This window comes from Triturus cristatus, chromosome 5_2 (assembly GCF_964204655.1).
Source record: "Triturus cristatus chromosome 5_2, aTriCri1.1, whole genome shotgun sequence".
In the NCBI taxonomy this organism is placed as follows: domain Eukaryota; kingdom Metazoa; phylum Chordata; class Amphibia; order Caudata; family Salamandridae; genus Triturus; species Triturus cristatus.
Genome location: NC_140588.1, coordinates 555395048 through 555410484, shown reverse-complemented (window position 1 = coordinate 555410484; position 15437 = coordinate 555395048). Strand labels below are relative to the sequence as shown.

At 33.7% G+C, this 15437-nt stretch overlaps 8 non-coding genes across 8 annotated transcripts; 3 read left to right on the top strand and 5 right to left on the bottom strand.

Annotated features, from left to right (window-relative positions):
• Window positions 1–1940: 1940 nt before the first annotated feature.
• Window positions 1941–2012, bottom strand: TRNAQ-UUG (transfer RNA glutamine (anticodon UUG)). The gene has a single exon. It is a non-coding gene; the product is annotated as a tRNA-Gln (tRNA).
• A 2444-nt stretch (window positions 2013–4456) lies between these two features.
• TRNAQ-UUG (transfer RNA glutamine (anticodon UUG)) lies at window positions 4457–4528 on the bottom strand. The gene has a single exon. It is a non-coding gene; the product is annotated as a tRNA-Gln (tRNA).
• A 1547-nt stretch (window positions 4529–6075) lies between these two features.
• TRNAQ-CUG (transfer RNA glutamine (anticodon CUG)) lies at window positions 6076–6147 on the top strand. Its single transcript has one exon. It is a non-coding gene; the product is annotated as a tRNA-Gln (tRNA).
• An 825-nt stretch (window positions 6148–6972) lies between these two features.
• On the bottom strand, window positions 6973–7044 carry TRNAQ-UUG (transfer RNA glutamine (anticodon UUG)). The gene has a single exon. It is a non-coding gene; the product is annotated as a tRNA-Gln (tRNA).
• Window positions 7045–8591: 1547 nt separating this feature from the next.
• On the top strand, window positions 8592–8663 carry TRNAQ-CUG (transfer RNA glutamine (anticodon CUG)). The gene has a single exon. It is a non-coding gene; the product is annotated as a tRNA-Gln (tRNA).
• Window positions 8664–9488: 825 nt separating this feature from the next.
• Window positions 9489–9560, bottom strand: TRNAQ-UUG (transfer RNA glutamine (anticodon UUG)). Its single transcript has one exon. It is a non-coding gene; the product is annotated as a tRNA-Gln (tRNA).
• A 1547-nt stretch (window positions 9561–11107) lies between these two features.
• On the top strand, window positions 11108–11179 carry TRNAQ-CUG (transfer RNA glutamine (anticodon CUG)). Its single transcript has one exon. It is a non-coding gene; the product is annotated as a tRNA-Gln (tRNA).
• A 3342-nt stretch (window positions 11180–14521) lies between these two features.
• On the bottom strand, window positions 14522–14593 carry TRNAQ-UUG (transfer RNA glutamine (anticodon UUG)). Its single transcript has one exon. It is a non-coding gene; the product is annotated as a tRNA-Gln (tRNA).
• Between the last annotated feature and the right edge of the window lie 844 nt (window positions 14594–15437).

Sequence of the window (15437 nt, the reverse complement as noted above, 5' to 3'; positions counted from 1 at the left end):
AACAGATAGATTATAAAAATAAATATAATTAGTGGAGGTGAAAATCATGAACAGTTGTTGCCTCTCAGCATTTGAAACATGAGTTTCTACTTCTTTCTCTTTTATATGTCCTGAAATTGAGATAGTCACTTTTTACTCATTATTGATCCAACAATACAGTTGATGTATACAAAGCATATCATATGATTTGTGAATAAAGTTCAAAAATGAGAATTTGATCAGTACCTGTGATGCCTCCGACCAAAAGCTTATATTTTACGATTGGAGATCAACTGTTGTAAATCAGCATGAAAAACATTTTCTTTTCACGATTTCCATACTAATATAAAACAACATTTTTACTAGCTGAATGAGATCATCATTTGGGTTCCTCTATGTTTGATTGAAGAAAACTTCTCATTCAAAATGTGCTATTTTCGCCTTATCAATAGCAGGAAAGCTTAAAAAAGTGATGCTGTGAATCACCCGTCTGAAATGCGTTTGAGAAAATCAGGATATGATTTTATAATGGCTAACTACTTTGTGAAGAAATTTGATGTCAAAGTATTGTAAAGTTTGTATTGATGTAACTTGTTCAAGCTGATGGACATTTTGAAAGCATTCAATAATTGACTCTTTCAACCTACTGGTGTTGGATTTGAGCTATCAATGAACAAAGATGAAGAAATGGAAAAGCTCAAGAGTAATAAAAAAAGTCCCTCCAAGGTCTCAAATCGGATCATTGGATGCAAAGTCCAAATTGCCAACCATTGCTCTATGGAGCCACCCATGCAGGAGACAGAGACATTTCTTCAGTAGTCTGGAAATGTAGACTGTTTAATTATGCTACAGGCAAAGATGAACATTGTGATATAACTTTTATATTCTGATAAACATTTGAATATTTAACACTTTTATAGAGAATATAGCGAAAAGAATCAAATCACATTAAAGCTCTATCCACTATGACCATTCAAATGAGATATCTTTGTATCAATATAAGAGAAGGCCATCACTGATGCGCTCTCTTTTGTCTCAATGGAAAAGTCACTCTTGTGTGAGAGGGCTCCATGGTGTAATGGTTAGCACTCTGGACTCTGAATCCAGCGATCCGAGTTCAAATCTCGGTGGGACCTACTACAAATATGAGATTCACTGTGTAACTCATTTTTTAGAATTTGGTCTAGAAAAAACCTAATATCAATGTTTTATACTGATGCGTATGAACGCATAAGTATGTATAGATGCATACATAGCTTTATCCGTCTAGATAGCTGTTAGACAATATGAACATATCAATTATTCATAAACATAAATATTGAAGCTGAACCTAGAAACTGTTCTTTCACATCCACATTGTAAACATGAGTTTATTTTCCTTTCTCATCTATATGGCCAGTAATGAGATAGTTCATTTTTGCTGATTTCTTAGCTGACAACATGCTGGACTTACACAGTGCATTTCATTGTGAATTTCTTTGAAAGTGAATTTCAGATTCACACCTTTGACATGTCTTTCAAAAGATTCAACTTTATTGGTTGTGGAATTACTGTTGAAAATCAGTGTGTAAAATCTTTGTACGTCTGAATTTCAAGATTATTATTCAAACTGCACATCTTCGGTCACCGTAATACAAAGTTTGGCTCCTCAAGTTTTGTTTTAATGAACGCTTTGCAATTAAAAAGTTCCTTGTTCCCCTTATCAATAACAGTAAGATTTTAAAAAGTAATGTCGTGCATCAGGCCCCTGTGATGAGTTTGAGAAACCAGAGTGAGTTTGTAAAATCTCTCATTATTTTGAGCCATTTAGTTTCCAGGTATTGTAAAAATTCTATTATTTGCTCACATCTAGTAAACTTTTAGAGTATAATCAATAAATTAATTTTTCACCCTACCGGTATTAGATATGTGATATTAATGAATACACTTGAAAGAAAATGATTTGGTCAAGAGTCATAAAATGGTCCCACCGAGATTTGAACTCGGATCATTGGATTCAAGGTCCAAAGTGCTAACCATTACACCATGGAACCTCCCATTTGAAAGGAGCGCAAACTACTGCAGCAATGTGGAAATGTCAAAGTTTTTAATATTCTACTGTCAAAGAGAAACTGAATTGGATTGCTTTCCTATTCTGGTAAACTTTTGCATATTGAACTATGTTGGGGAAGGATGTTGCCCAAAAGACTCAAATAACGTTATAACTCTGTTGAACAGTGGTTTTTACGTGAGATAATATTTTTCAATGAAAGATAAGTTGCCCCCTGAGGCAAATCTCTTCTGTCAAAATGGAAAGCTCACCCTGGTACGGGAGGGTGGATGGTGTCATGGTTAGCACTCTGGACTCTGAAAACGGGGATCTGAGTACAAATTTCAGTGGGACTTATCTGAACTTTACAATTTTCTTTTCCATTCAGTTCTTAGAAGTTTTATTTGGAACAACATCACATTTACTTATAAACATGTAAAAATCAACCTGTACATATGTATCTCTGTATATATAGCTATATGTCTCTGTATATTTATAGGAAAATATAAACATATAGATTATAAAAATAAATATAATTAGTGGAGGTGAAAATCATGAACAGTTGTTGCCTCTCAGCATTTGAAACATGAGTTTCTACTTCTTTCTCTTTTATATGTCCTGAAATTGAGATAGTCACTTTTTACTCATTATTGATCCAACAATACAGTTGATGTATACAAAGCATATCATATGATTTGTGAATAAAGTTCAAAAATGAGAATTTGATCAGTACCTGTGATGCCTCCGACCAAAAGCTTATATTTTACGATTGGAGATCAACTGTTGTAAATCAGCATGAAAAACATTTTCTTTTCACGATTTCCATACTAATATAAAACAACATTTTTACTAGCTGAATGAGATCATCATTTGGGTTCCTCTATGTTTGATTGAAGAAAACTTCTCATTCAAAATGTGCTATTTTCGCCTTATCAATAGCAGGAAAGCTTAAAAAAGTGATGCTGTGAATCACCCGTCTGAAATGCGTTTGAGAAAATCAGGATATGATTTTATAATGGCTAACTACTTTGTGAAGAAATTTGATGTCAAAGTATTGTAAAGTTTGTATTGATGTAACTTGTTCAAGCTGATGGACATTTTGAAAGCATTCAATAATTGACTCTTTCAACCTACTGGTGTTGGATTTGAGCTATCAATGAACAAAGATGAAGAAATGGAAAAGCTCAAGAGTAATAAAAAAAGTCCCGCCAAGGTCTCAAATCGGATCATTGGATGCAAAGTCCAAATTGCCAACCATTGCTCTATGGAGCCACCCATGCAGGAGACAGAGACATTTCTTCAGTAGTCTGGAAATGTAGACTGTTTAATTATGCTACAGGCAAAGATGAACATTGTGATATAACTTTTATATTCTGATAAACATTTGAATATTTAACACTTTTATAGAGAATATAGCGAAAAGAATCAAATCACATTAAAGCTCTATCCACTATGACCATTCAAATGAGATATCTTTGTATCAATATAAGAGAAGGCCATCACTGATGCGCTCTCTTTTGTCTCAATGGAAAAGTCACTCTTGTGTGAGAGGGCTCCATGGTGTAATGGTTAGCACTCTGGACTCTGAATCCAGCGATCCGAGTTCAAATCTCGGTGGGACCTACTACATTTATGAGATTCACTGTTTAACTCATTTTTTAGAATTTGGTCTAGAAAAAACCTAATATCAATGTTTTATACTGATGCGTATGAACGCATAAGTATGTATAGATGCATACATAGCTTTATCCGTCTAGATAGCTGTTAGACAATATGAACATATCAATTATTCATAAACATAAATATTGAAGCTGAACCTAGAAACTGTTCTTTCACATACACATTGTAAACATGAGTTTATTTTCCTTTCTCATCTATATGGCCAGTAATGAGATAGTTCATTTTTGCTGATTTCTTAGCTGACAACATGCTGGACTTACACAGTGCATTTCATTGTGAATTTCTTTGAAAGTGAATTTCAGATTCACACCTTTGACATGTCTTTCAAAAGATTCAACTTTATTGGTTGTGGAATTACTGTTGAAAATCAGTGTGTAAAATCTTTGTACGTCTGAATTTCAAGATTATTATTCAAACTGCACATCTTCGGTCACCGTAATACAAAGTTTGGCTCCTCAAGTTTTGTTTTAATGAACGCTTTGCAATTAAAAAGTTCCTTGTTCCCCTTATCAATAACAGTAAGATTTTAAAAAGTAATGTCGTGCATCAGGCCCCTGTGATGAGTTTGAGAAACCAGAGTGAGTTTGTAAAATCTCTCATTATTTTGAGCCATTTAGTTTCCAGGTATTGTAAAAATTCTATTATTTGCTCACATCTAGTAAACTTTTAGAGTATAATCAATAAATTAATTTTTCACCCTACCGGTATTAGATATGTGATATTAATGAATACACTTGAAAGAAAATGATTTGGTCAAGAGTCATAAAATGGTCCCACCGAGATTTGAACTCGGATCATTGGATTCAAGGTCCAAAGTGCTAACCATTACACCATGGAACCTCCCATTTGAAAGGAGCGCAAACTACTGCAGCAATGTGGAAATGTCAAAGTTTTTAATATTCTACTGTCAAAGAGAAACTGAATTGGATTGCTTTCCTATTCTGGTAAACTTTTGCATATTGAACTATGTTGGGGAAGGATGTTGCCCAAAAGACTCAAATAACGTTATAACTCTGTTGAACAGTGGTTTTTACGTGAGATAATATTTTTCAATGAAAGATAAGTTGCCCCCTGAGGCAAATCTCTTCTGTCAAAATGGAAAGCTCACCCTGGTACGGGAGGGTGGATGGTGTCATGGTTAGCACTCTGGACTCTGAAAACGGGGATCTGAGTACAAATTTCAGTGGGACTTATCTGAACTTTACAATTTTCTTTTCCATTCAGTTCTTAGAAGTTTTATTTGGAACAACATCACATTTACTTATAAACATGTAAAAATCAACCTGTACATATGTATCTCTGTATATATAGCTATATGTCTCTGTATATTTATAGGAAAATATAAACAGATAGATTATAAAAATAAATATAATTAGTGGAGGTGAAAATCATGAACAGTTGTTGCCTCTCAGCATTTGAAACATGAGTTTCTACTTCTTTCTCTTTTATATGTCCTGAAATTGAGATAGTCACTTTTTACTCATTATTGATCCAACAATACAGTTGATGTATACAAAGCATATCATATGATTTGTGAATAAAGTTCAAAAATGAGAATTTGATCAGTACCTGTGATGCCTCCGACCAAAAGCTTATATTTTACGATTGGAGATCAACTGTTGTAAATCAGCATGAAAAACATTTTCTTTTCACGATTTCCATACTAATATAAAACAACATTTTTACTAGCTGAATGAGATCATCATTTGGGTTCCTCTATGTTTGATTGAAAAAAACTTCTCATTCAAAATGTGCTATTTTCGCCTTATCAATAGCAGGAAAGCTTAAAAAAGTGATGCTGTGAATCACCCGTCTGAAATGCGTTTGAGAAAATCAGGATATGATTTTATAATGGCTAACTACTTTGTGAAGAAATTTGATGTCAAAGTATTGTAAAGTTTGTATTGATGTAACTTGTTCAAGCTGATGGACATTTTGAAAGCATTCAATAATTGACTCTTTCAACCTACTGGTGTTGGATTTGAGCTATCAATGAACAAAGATGAAGAAATGGAAAAGCTCAAGAGTAATAAAAAAAGTCCCTCCAAGGTCTCAAATCGGATCATTGGATGCAAAGTCCAAATTGCCAACCATTGCTCTATGGAGCCACCCATGCAGGAGACAGAGACATTGCTTCAGTAGTCTGGAAATGTAGACTGTTTAATTATGCTACAGGCAAAGATGAACATTGTGATATAACTTTTATATTCTGATAAACATTTGAATATTTAACACTTTTATAGAGAATATAGCGAAAAGAATCAAATCACATTAAAGCTCTATCCACTATGACCATTCAAATGAGATATCTTTGTATCAATATAAGAGAAGGCCATCACTGATGCGCTCTCTTTTGTCTCAATGGAAAAGTCACTCTTGTGTGAGAGGGTTCCATGGTGTAATGGTTAGCACTCTGGACTCTGAATCCAGCGATCCGAGTTCAAATCTCGGTGGGACCTACTACAATTATGAGATTCACTGTTTAACTCATTTTTTAGAATTTGGTCTAGAAAAAATCTAATATCAATGTTTTATACTGATGCGTATGAACGCATAAGTATGTATAGATGCATACATAGCTTTATCCGTCTAGATAGCTGTTAGACAATATGAACATATCAATTATTCATAAACATAAATATTGAAGCTGAACCTAGAAACTGTTCTTTCACATCCACATTGTAAACATGAGTTTATTTTCCTTTCTCATCTATATGGCCAGTAATGAGATAGTTCATTTTTGCTGATTTCTTAGCTGACAACATGCTGGACTTACACAGTGCATTTCATTGTGAATTTCTTTGAAAGTGAATTTCAGATTCACACCTTTGACATGTCTTTCAAAAGATTCAACTTTATTGGTTGTGGAATTACTGTTGAAAATCAGTGTGTAAAATCTTTGTACGTCTGAATTTCAAGATTATTATTCAAACTGCACATCTTCGGTCACCGTAATACAAAGTTTGGCTCCTCAAGTTTTGTTTTAATGAACGCTTTGCAATTAAAAAGTTCCTTGTTCCCCTTATGAATAACAGTAAGATTTTAAAAAGTAATGTCGTGCATCAGGCCCCTGTGATGAGTTTGAGAAACCAGAGTGAGTTTGTAAAATCTCTCATTATTTTGAGCCATTTAGTTTCCAGGTATTGTAAAAATTCTATTATTTGCTCACATCTAGTAAACTTTTAGAGTATAATCAATAAATTAATTTTTCACCCTACCGGTATTAGATATGTGATATTAATGAATACACTTGAAAGAAAATGATTTGGTCAAGAGTCATAAAATGGTCCCACCGAGATTTGAACTCGGATCATTGGATTCAAGGTCCAAAGTGCTAACCATTACACCATGGAACCTCCCATTTGAAAGGAGCGCAAACTACTGCAGCAATGTGGAAATGTCAAAGTTTTTAATATTCTACTGTCAAAGAGAAACTGAATTGGATTGCTTTCCTATTCTGGTAAACTTTTGCATATTGAACTATGTTGGGGAAGGATGTTGCCCAAAAGACTCAAATAACGTTATAACTCTGTTGAACAGTGGTTTTTACGTGAGATAATATTTTTCAATGAAAGATAAGTTGCCCCCTGAGGCAAATCTCTTCTGTCAAAATGGAAAGCTCACCCTGGTACGGGAGGGTGGATGGTGTCATGGTTAGCACTCTGGACTCTGAAAACGGGGATCTGAGTACAAATTTCAGTGGGACTTATCAGAACTTTACAATTTTCTTTTCCATTCAGTTCTTAGAAGTTTTATTTGGAACAACATCACATTTACTTATAAACATGTAAAAATCAACCTGTACATATGTATCTCTGTATATATAGCTGTATGTCTCTGTATATTTATAGGAAAATATAAACAGATAGATTATAAAAATAAATATAATTAGTGGAGGTGAAAATCATGAACAGTTGTTGCCTCTCAGCATTTGAAACATGAGTTTCTACTTCTTTCTCTTTTATATGTCCTGAAATTGAGATAGTCACTTTTTACTCATTATTGATCCAACAATACAGTTGATGTATACAAAGCATATCATATGATTTGTGAATAAAGTTCAAAAATGAGAATTTGATCAGTACCTGTGATGCCTCCGACCAAAAGCTTATATTTTACGATTGGAGATCAACTGTTGTAAATCAGCATGAAAAACATTTTCTTTTCACGATTTCCATACTAATATAAAACAACATTTTTACTAGCTGAATGAGATCATCATTTGGGTTCCTCTATGTTTGATTGAAAAAAACTTCTCATTCAAAATGTGCTATTTTCGCCTTATCAATAGCAGGAAAGCTTAAAAAAGTGATGCTGTGAATCACCCGTCTGAAATGCGTTTGAGAAAATCAGGATATGATTTTATAATGGCTAACTACTTTGTGAAGAAATTTGATGTCAAAGTATTGTAAAGTTTGTATTGATGTAACTTGTTCAAGCTGATGGACATTTTGAAAGCATTCAATAATTGACTCTTTCAACCTACTGGTGTTGGATTTGAGCTATCAATGAACAAAGATGAAGAAATGGAAAAGCTCAAGAGTAATAAAAAAAGTCCCTCCAAGGTCTCAAATCGGATCATTGGATGCAAAGTCCAAATTGCCAACCATTGCTCTATGGAGCCACCCATGCAGGAGACAGAGACATTGCTTCAGTAGTCTGGAAATGTAGACTGTTTAATTATGCTACAGGCAAAGATGAACATTGTGATATAACTTTTATATTCTGATAAACATTTGAATATTTAACACTTTTATAGAGAATATAGCGAAAAGAATCAAATCACATTAAAGCTCTATCCACTATGACCATTCAAATGAGATATCTTTGTATCAATATAAGAGAAGGCCATCACTGATGCGCTCTCTTTTGTCTCAATGGAAAAGTCACTCTTGTGTGAGAGGGTTCCATGGTGTAATGGTTAGCACTCTGGACTCTGAATCCAGCGATCCGAGTTCAAATCTCGGTGGGACCTACTACAATTATGAGATTCACTGTTTAACTCATTTTTTAGAATTTGGTCTAGAAAAAACCTAATATCAATGTTTTATACTGATGCGTATGAACGCATAAGTATGTTTAGATGCATACATAGCTTTATCCGTCTAGATAGCTGTTAGACAATATGAACATATCAATTATTCATAAACATAAATATTGAAGCTGAACCTAGAAACTGTTCTTTCACATCCACATTGTAAACATGAGTTTATTTTCCTTTCTCATCTATATGGCCAGTAATGAGATAGTTCATTTTTGCTGATTTCTTAGCTGACAACATGCTGGACTTACACAGTGCATTTCATTGTGAATTTCTTTGAAAGTGAATTTCAGATTCACACCTTTGACATGTCTTTCAAAAGATTCAACTTTATTGGTTGTGGAATTACTGTTGAAAATCAGTGTGTAAAATCTTTGTACGTCTGAATTTCAAGATTATTATTCAAACTGCACATCTTCGGTCACCGTAATACAAAGTTTGGCTCCTCAAGTTTTGTTTTAATGAACGCTTTGCAATTAAAAAGTTCCTTGTTCCCCTTATGAATAACAGTAAGATTTTAAAAAGTAATGTCGTGCATCAGGCCCCTGTGATGAGTTTGAGAAACCAGAGTGAGTTTGTAAAATCTCTCATTATTTTGAGCCATTTAGTTTCCAGGTATTGTAAAAATTCTATTATTTGCTCACATCTAGTAAACTTTTAGAGTATAATCAATAAATTAATTTTTCACCCTACCGGTATTAGATATGTGATATTAATGAATACACTTGAAAGAAAATGATTTGGTCAAGAGTCATAAAATGGTCCCACCGAGATTTGAACTCGGATCATTGGATTCAAGGTCCAAAGTGCTAACCATTACACCATGGAACCTCCCATTTGAAAGGAGCGCAAACTACTGCAGCAATGTGGAAATGTCAAAGTTTTTAATATTCTACTGTCAAAGAGAAACTGAATTGGATTGCTTTCCTATTCTGGTAAACTTTTGCATATTGAACTATGTTGGGGAAGGATGTTGCCCAAAAGACTCAAATAACGTTATAACTCTGTTGAACAGTGGTTTTTACGTGAGATAATATTTTTCAATGAAAGATAAGTTGCCCCCTGAGGCAAATCTCTTCTGTCAAAATGGAAAGCTCACCCTGGTACGGGAGGGTGGATGGTGTCATGGTTAGCACTCTGGACTCTGAAAACGGGGATCTGAGTACAAATTTCAGTGGGACTTATCTGAACTTTACAATTTTCTTTTCCATTCAGTTCTTAGAAGTTTTATTTGGAACAACATCACATTTACTTATAAACATGTAAAAATCAACCTGTACATATGTATCTCTGTATATATAGCTATATGTCTCTGTATATTTATAGGAAAATATAAACAGATAGATTATAAAAATAAATATAATTAGTGGAGGTGAAAATCATGAACAGTTGTTGCCTCTCAGCATTTGAAACATGAGTTTCTACTTCTTTCTCTTTTATATGTCCTGAAATTGAGATAGTCACTTTTTACTCATTATTGATCCAACAATACAGTTGATGTATACAAAGCATATCATATGATTTGTGAATAAAGTTCAAAAATTAGAATTTGATCAGTACCTGTGATGCCTCCGACCAAAAGCTTATATTTTACGATTGGAGATCAACTGTTGTAAATCAGCATGAAAAACATTTTCTTTTCACGATTTCCATACTAATATAAAACAACATTTTTACTAGCTGAATGAGATCATCATTTGGGTTCCTCTATGTTTGATTGAAAAAAACTTCTCATTCAAAATGTGCTATTTTCGCCTTATCAATAGCAGGAAAGCTTAAAAAAGTGATGCTGTGAATCACCCGTCTGAAATGCGTTTGAGAAAATCAGGATATGATTTTATAATGGCTAACTACTTTGTGAAGAAATTTGATGTCAAAGTATTGTAAAGTTTGTATTGATGTAACTTGTTCAAGCTGATGGACATTTTGAAAGCATTCAATAATTGACTCTTTCAACCTACTGGTGTTGGATTTGAGCTATCAATGAACAAAGATGAAGAAATGGAAAAGCTCAAGAGTAATAAAAAAAGTCCCTCCAAGGTCTCAAATCGGATCATTGGATGCAAAGTCCAAATTGCCAACCATTGCTCTATGGAGCCACCCATGCAGGAGACAGAGACATTGCTTCAGTAGTCTGGAAATGTAGACTGTTTAATTATGCTACAGGCAAAGATGAACATTGTGATATAACTTTTATATTCTGATAAACATTTGAATATTTAACACTTTTATAGAGAATATAGCGAAAAGAATCAAATCACATTAAAGCTCTATCCACTATGACCATTCAAATGAGATATCTTTGTATCAATATAAGAGAAGGCCATCACTGATGCGCTCTCTTTTGTCTCAATGGAAAAGTCACTCTTGTGTGAGAGGGTTCCATGGTGTAATGGTTAGCACTCTGGACTCTGAATCCAGCGATCCGAGTTCAAATCTCGGTGGGACCTACTACAATTATGAGATTCACTGTTTAACTCATTTTTTAGAATTTGGTCTAGAAAAAACCTAATATCAATGTTTTATACTGATGCGTATGAACGCATAAGTATGTTTAGATGCATACATAGCTTTATCCGTCTAGATAGCTGTTAGACAATATGAACATATCAATTATTCATAAACATAAATATTGAAGCTGAACCTAGAAACTGTTCTTTCACATCCACATTGTAAACATGAGTTTATTTTCCTTTCTCATCTATATGGCCAGTAATGAGATAGTTCATTTTTGCTGATTTCTTAGCTGACAACATGCTGGACTTACACAGTGCATTTCATTGTGAATTTCTTTGAAAGTGAATTTCAGATTCACACCTTTGACATGTCTTTCAAAAGATTCAACTTTATTGGTTGTGGAATTACTGTTGAAAATCAGTGTGTAAAATCTTTGTACGTCTGAATTTCAAGATTATTATTCAAACTGCACATCTTCGGTCACCGTAATACAAAGTTTGGCTCCTCAAGTTTTGTTTTAATGAACGCTTTGCAATTAAAAAGTTCCTTGTTCCCCTTATCAATAACAGTAAGATTTTAAAAAGTAATGTCGTGCATCAGGCCCCTGTGATGAGTTTGAGAAACCAGAGTGAGTTTGTAAAATCTCTCATTATTTTGAGCCATTTAGTTTCCAGGTATTGTAAAAATTCTATTATTTGCTCACATCTAGTAAACTTTTAGAGTATAATCAATAAATTAATTTTTCACCCTACCGGTATTAGATATGTGATATTAATGAATACACTTGAAAGAAAATGATTTGGTCAAGAGTCATAAAATGGTCCCACTGAGATTTGAACTCGGATCATTGGATTCAAGGTCCAAAGTGCTAACCATTACACCATGGAACCTCCCATTTGAAAGGAGCGCAAACTACTGCAGCAATGTGGAAATGTCAAAGTTTTTAATATTCTACTGTCAAAGAGAAACTGAATTGGATTGCTTTCCTATTCTGGTAAACTTTTGCATATTGAACTATGTTGGGGAAGGATGTTGCCCAAAAGACTCAAATAACGTTATAACTCTGTTGAACAGTGGTTTTTACGTGAGATAATATTTTTCAATGAAAGATAAGTTGCCCCCTGAGGCAAATCTCTTCTGTCAAAATGGAAAGCTCACCCTGGTACGGGAGGGTGGATGGTGTCATGGTTAGCACTCTGGACTCTGAAAACGGGGATCTGAGTACAAATTTCAGTGGGACTTATCTGAACTTTACAATTTTCTTTTCCATTCAGTTCTTAGAAGTTTTATTTGGAACAACATCACATTTACTTATAAACATGTAAAAATCAACCTGTACATATGTATCTCTGTATATATAGCTATATGTCTCTGTATATTTATAGGAAAATATAAACAGATAGATTATAAAAATAAATATAATTAGTGGAGGTGAAAATCATGAACAGTTGTTGCCTCTCAGCATTTGAAACATGAGTTTCTACTTCTTTCTCTTTTATTATGTCCTGAAATTGAGATAGTCACTTTTTACTCATTATTGATCCAACAATACAGTTGATGTATACAAAGCATATCATATGATTTGTGAATAAAGTTCAAAAATTAGAATTTGATCAGTACCTGTGATGCCTCCGACCAAAAGCTTATATTTTACGATTGGAGATCAACTGTTGTAAATCAGCATGAAAAACATTTTCTTTTCACGATTTCCATACTAATATAAAACAACATTTTTACTAGCTGAATGAGATCATCATTTGGGTTCCTCTATGTTTGATTGAAGAAAACTTCTCATTCAAAATGTGCTATTTTCGCCTTATCAATAGCAGGAAAGCTTAAAAAAGTGATGCTGTGAATCACCCGTCTGAAATGCGTTTGAGAAAATCAGGATATGATTTTATAATGGCTAACTACTTTGTGAAGAAATTTGATGTCAAAGTATTGTAAAGTTTGTATTGATGTAACTTGTTCAAGCTGATGGACATTTTGAAAGCATTCAATAATTGACTCTTTCAACCTACTGGTGTTGGATTTGAGCTATCAATGAACAAAGATTAAGAAATGGAAAAGCTCAAGAGTAATAAAAAAAGTCCCTCCAAGGTCTCAAATCGGATCATTGGATGCAAAGTCAAAATTGCCAACCATTGCTCTATGGAGCCACCCATGCAGGAGACAGAGACATTTCTTCAGTAGTCTGGAAATGTAGACTGTTTAATTATGCTACAGGCAAAGATGAACATTGTGATATAACTTTTATATTCTGATAAACATTTGAATATTTAACACTTTTATAGAGAATATAGCGAAAAGAATCAAATCACATTAAAGCTCTATCCACTATGACCATTCAAATGAGATATCTTTGTATCAATATAAGAGAAGGCCATCACTGATGCGCTCTCTTTTGTCTCAATGGAAAAGTCACTCTTGTGTGAGAGGGCTCCATGGTGTAATGGTTAGCACTCTGGACTCTGAATCCAGCGATCCGAGTTCAAATCTCGGTGGGACCTACTACAATTATGAGATTCACTGTTTAACTCATTTTTTAGAATTTGGTCTAGAAAAAACCTAATATCAATGTTTTATACTGATGCGTATGAACGCATAAGTATGTATAGATGCATACATAGCTTTATCCGTCTAGATAGCTGTTAGACAATATGAACATATCAATTATTCATAAACATAAATATTGAAGCTGAACCTAGAAACTGTTCTTTCACATCCACATTGTAAACATGAGTTTATTTTCCTTTCTCATCTATATGGCCAGTAATGAGATAGTTCATTTTTGCTGATTTCTTAGCTGACAACATGCTGGACTTACACAGTGCATTTCATTGTGAATTTCTTTGAAAGTGAATTTCAGATTCACACCTTTGACATGTCTTTCAAAAGATTCAACTTTATTGGTTGTGGAATTACTGTTGAAAATCAGTGTGTAAAATCTTTGTACGTCTGAATTTCAAGATTATTATTCAAACTGCACATCTTCGGTCACCGTAATACAAAGTTTGGCTCCTCAAGTTTTGTTTTAATGAACGCTTTGCAATTAAAAAGTTCCTTGTTCCCCTTATCAATAACAGTAAGATTTTAAAAAGTAATGTCGTGCATCAGGTCCCTGTGATGAGTTTGAGAAACCAGAGTGAGTTTGTAAAATCTCTCATTATTTTGAGCCATTTAGTTTCCAGGTATTGTAAAAATTCTATTATTTGCTCACATCTAGTAAACTTTTAGAGTATAATCAATAAATTAATTTTTCACCCTACCGGTATTAGATATGTGATATTAATGAATACACTTGAAAGAAAATGATTTGGTCAAGAGTCATAAAATGGTCCCACCGAGATTTGAACTCGGATCATTGGATTCAAAGTCCAAAGTGCTAACCATTACACCATGGAACCTCCCATGTGAAAGGAGCGCAAACTGCTGCAGCAATGTGGAAATGTCAAAGTTTTTAATATTCTACTGTCAAAGAGAAACTGAATTGGATTGCTTTCCTATTCTGGTAAACTTTTGCATATTGAACTATGTTGGGGAAGGATGTTGCCCAAAAGACTCAAATAACGTTATAACTCTGTTGAACAGTGGTTTTTACGTGAGATAATATTTTTCAATGAAAGATAAGTTGCCCCCTGAGGCAAATCTCTTCTGTCAAAATGGAAAGCTCACCCTGGTACGGGAGGGTGGATGGTGTCATGGTTAGCACTCTGGACTCTGAAAACGGGGATCTGAGTACAAATTTCAGTGGGACTTATCTGAACTTTACAATTTTCTTTTCCATTCAGTTCTTAGAAGTTTTATTTGGAACAACATCACATTTACTTATAAACATGTAAAAATCAACCTGTACATATGTATCTCTGTATATATAGCTATATGTCTCTGTATATTTATAGGAAAATATAAACAGATAGATTATAAAAATAAATATAATTAGTGGAGGTGAAAATCATGAACAGTTGTTGCCTCTCAGCATTTGAAACATGAGTTTCTACTTCTTTCTCTTTTATTATGTCCTGAAATTGAGATAGTCACTTTTTACTCATTATTGATCCAACAATACAGTTGATGTATACAAAGCATATCATATGATTTGTGAATAAAGTTCAAAAATGAGAATTTGATCAGTACCTGTGATGCCTCCGACCAAAAGCTTATATTTTACGATTGGAGATCAACTGTTGTAAATCAGCATGAAAAACATTTTCTTTTCACGATTTCCATACTAATATAAAACAACATTTT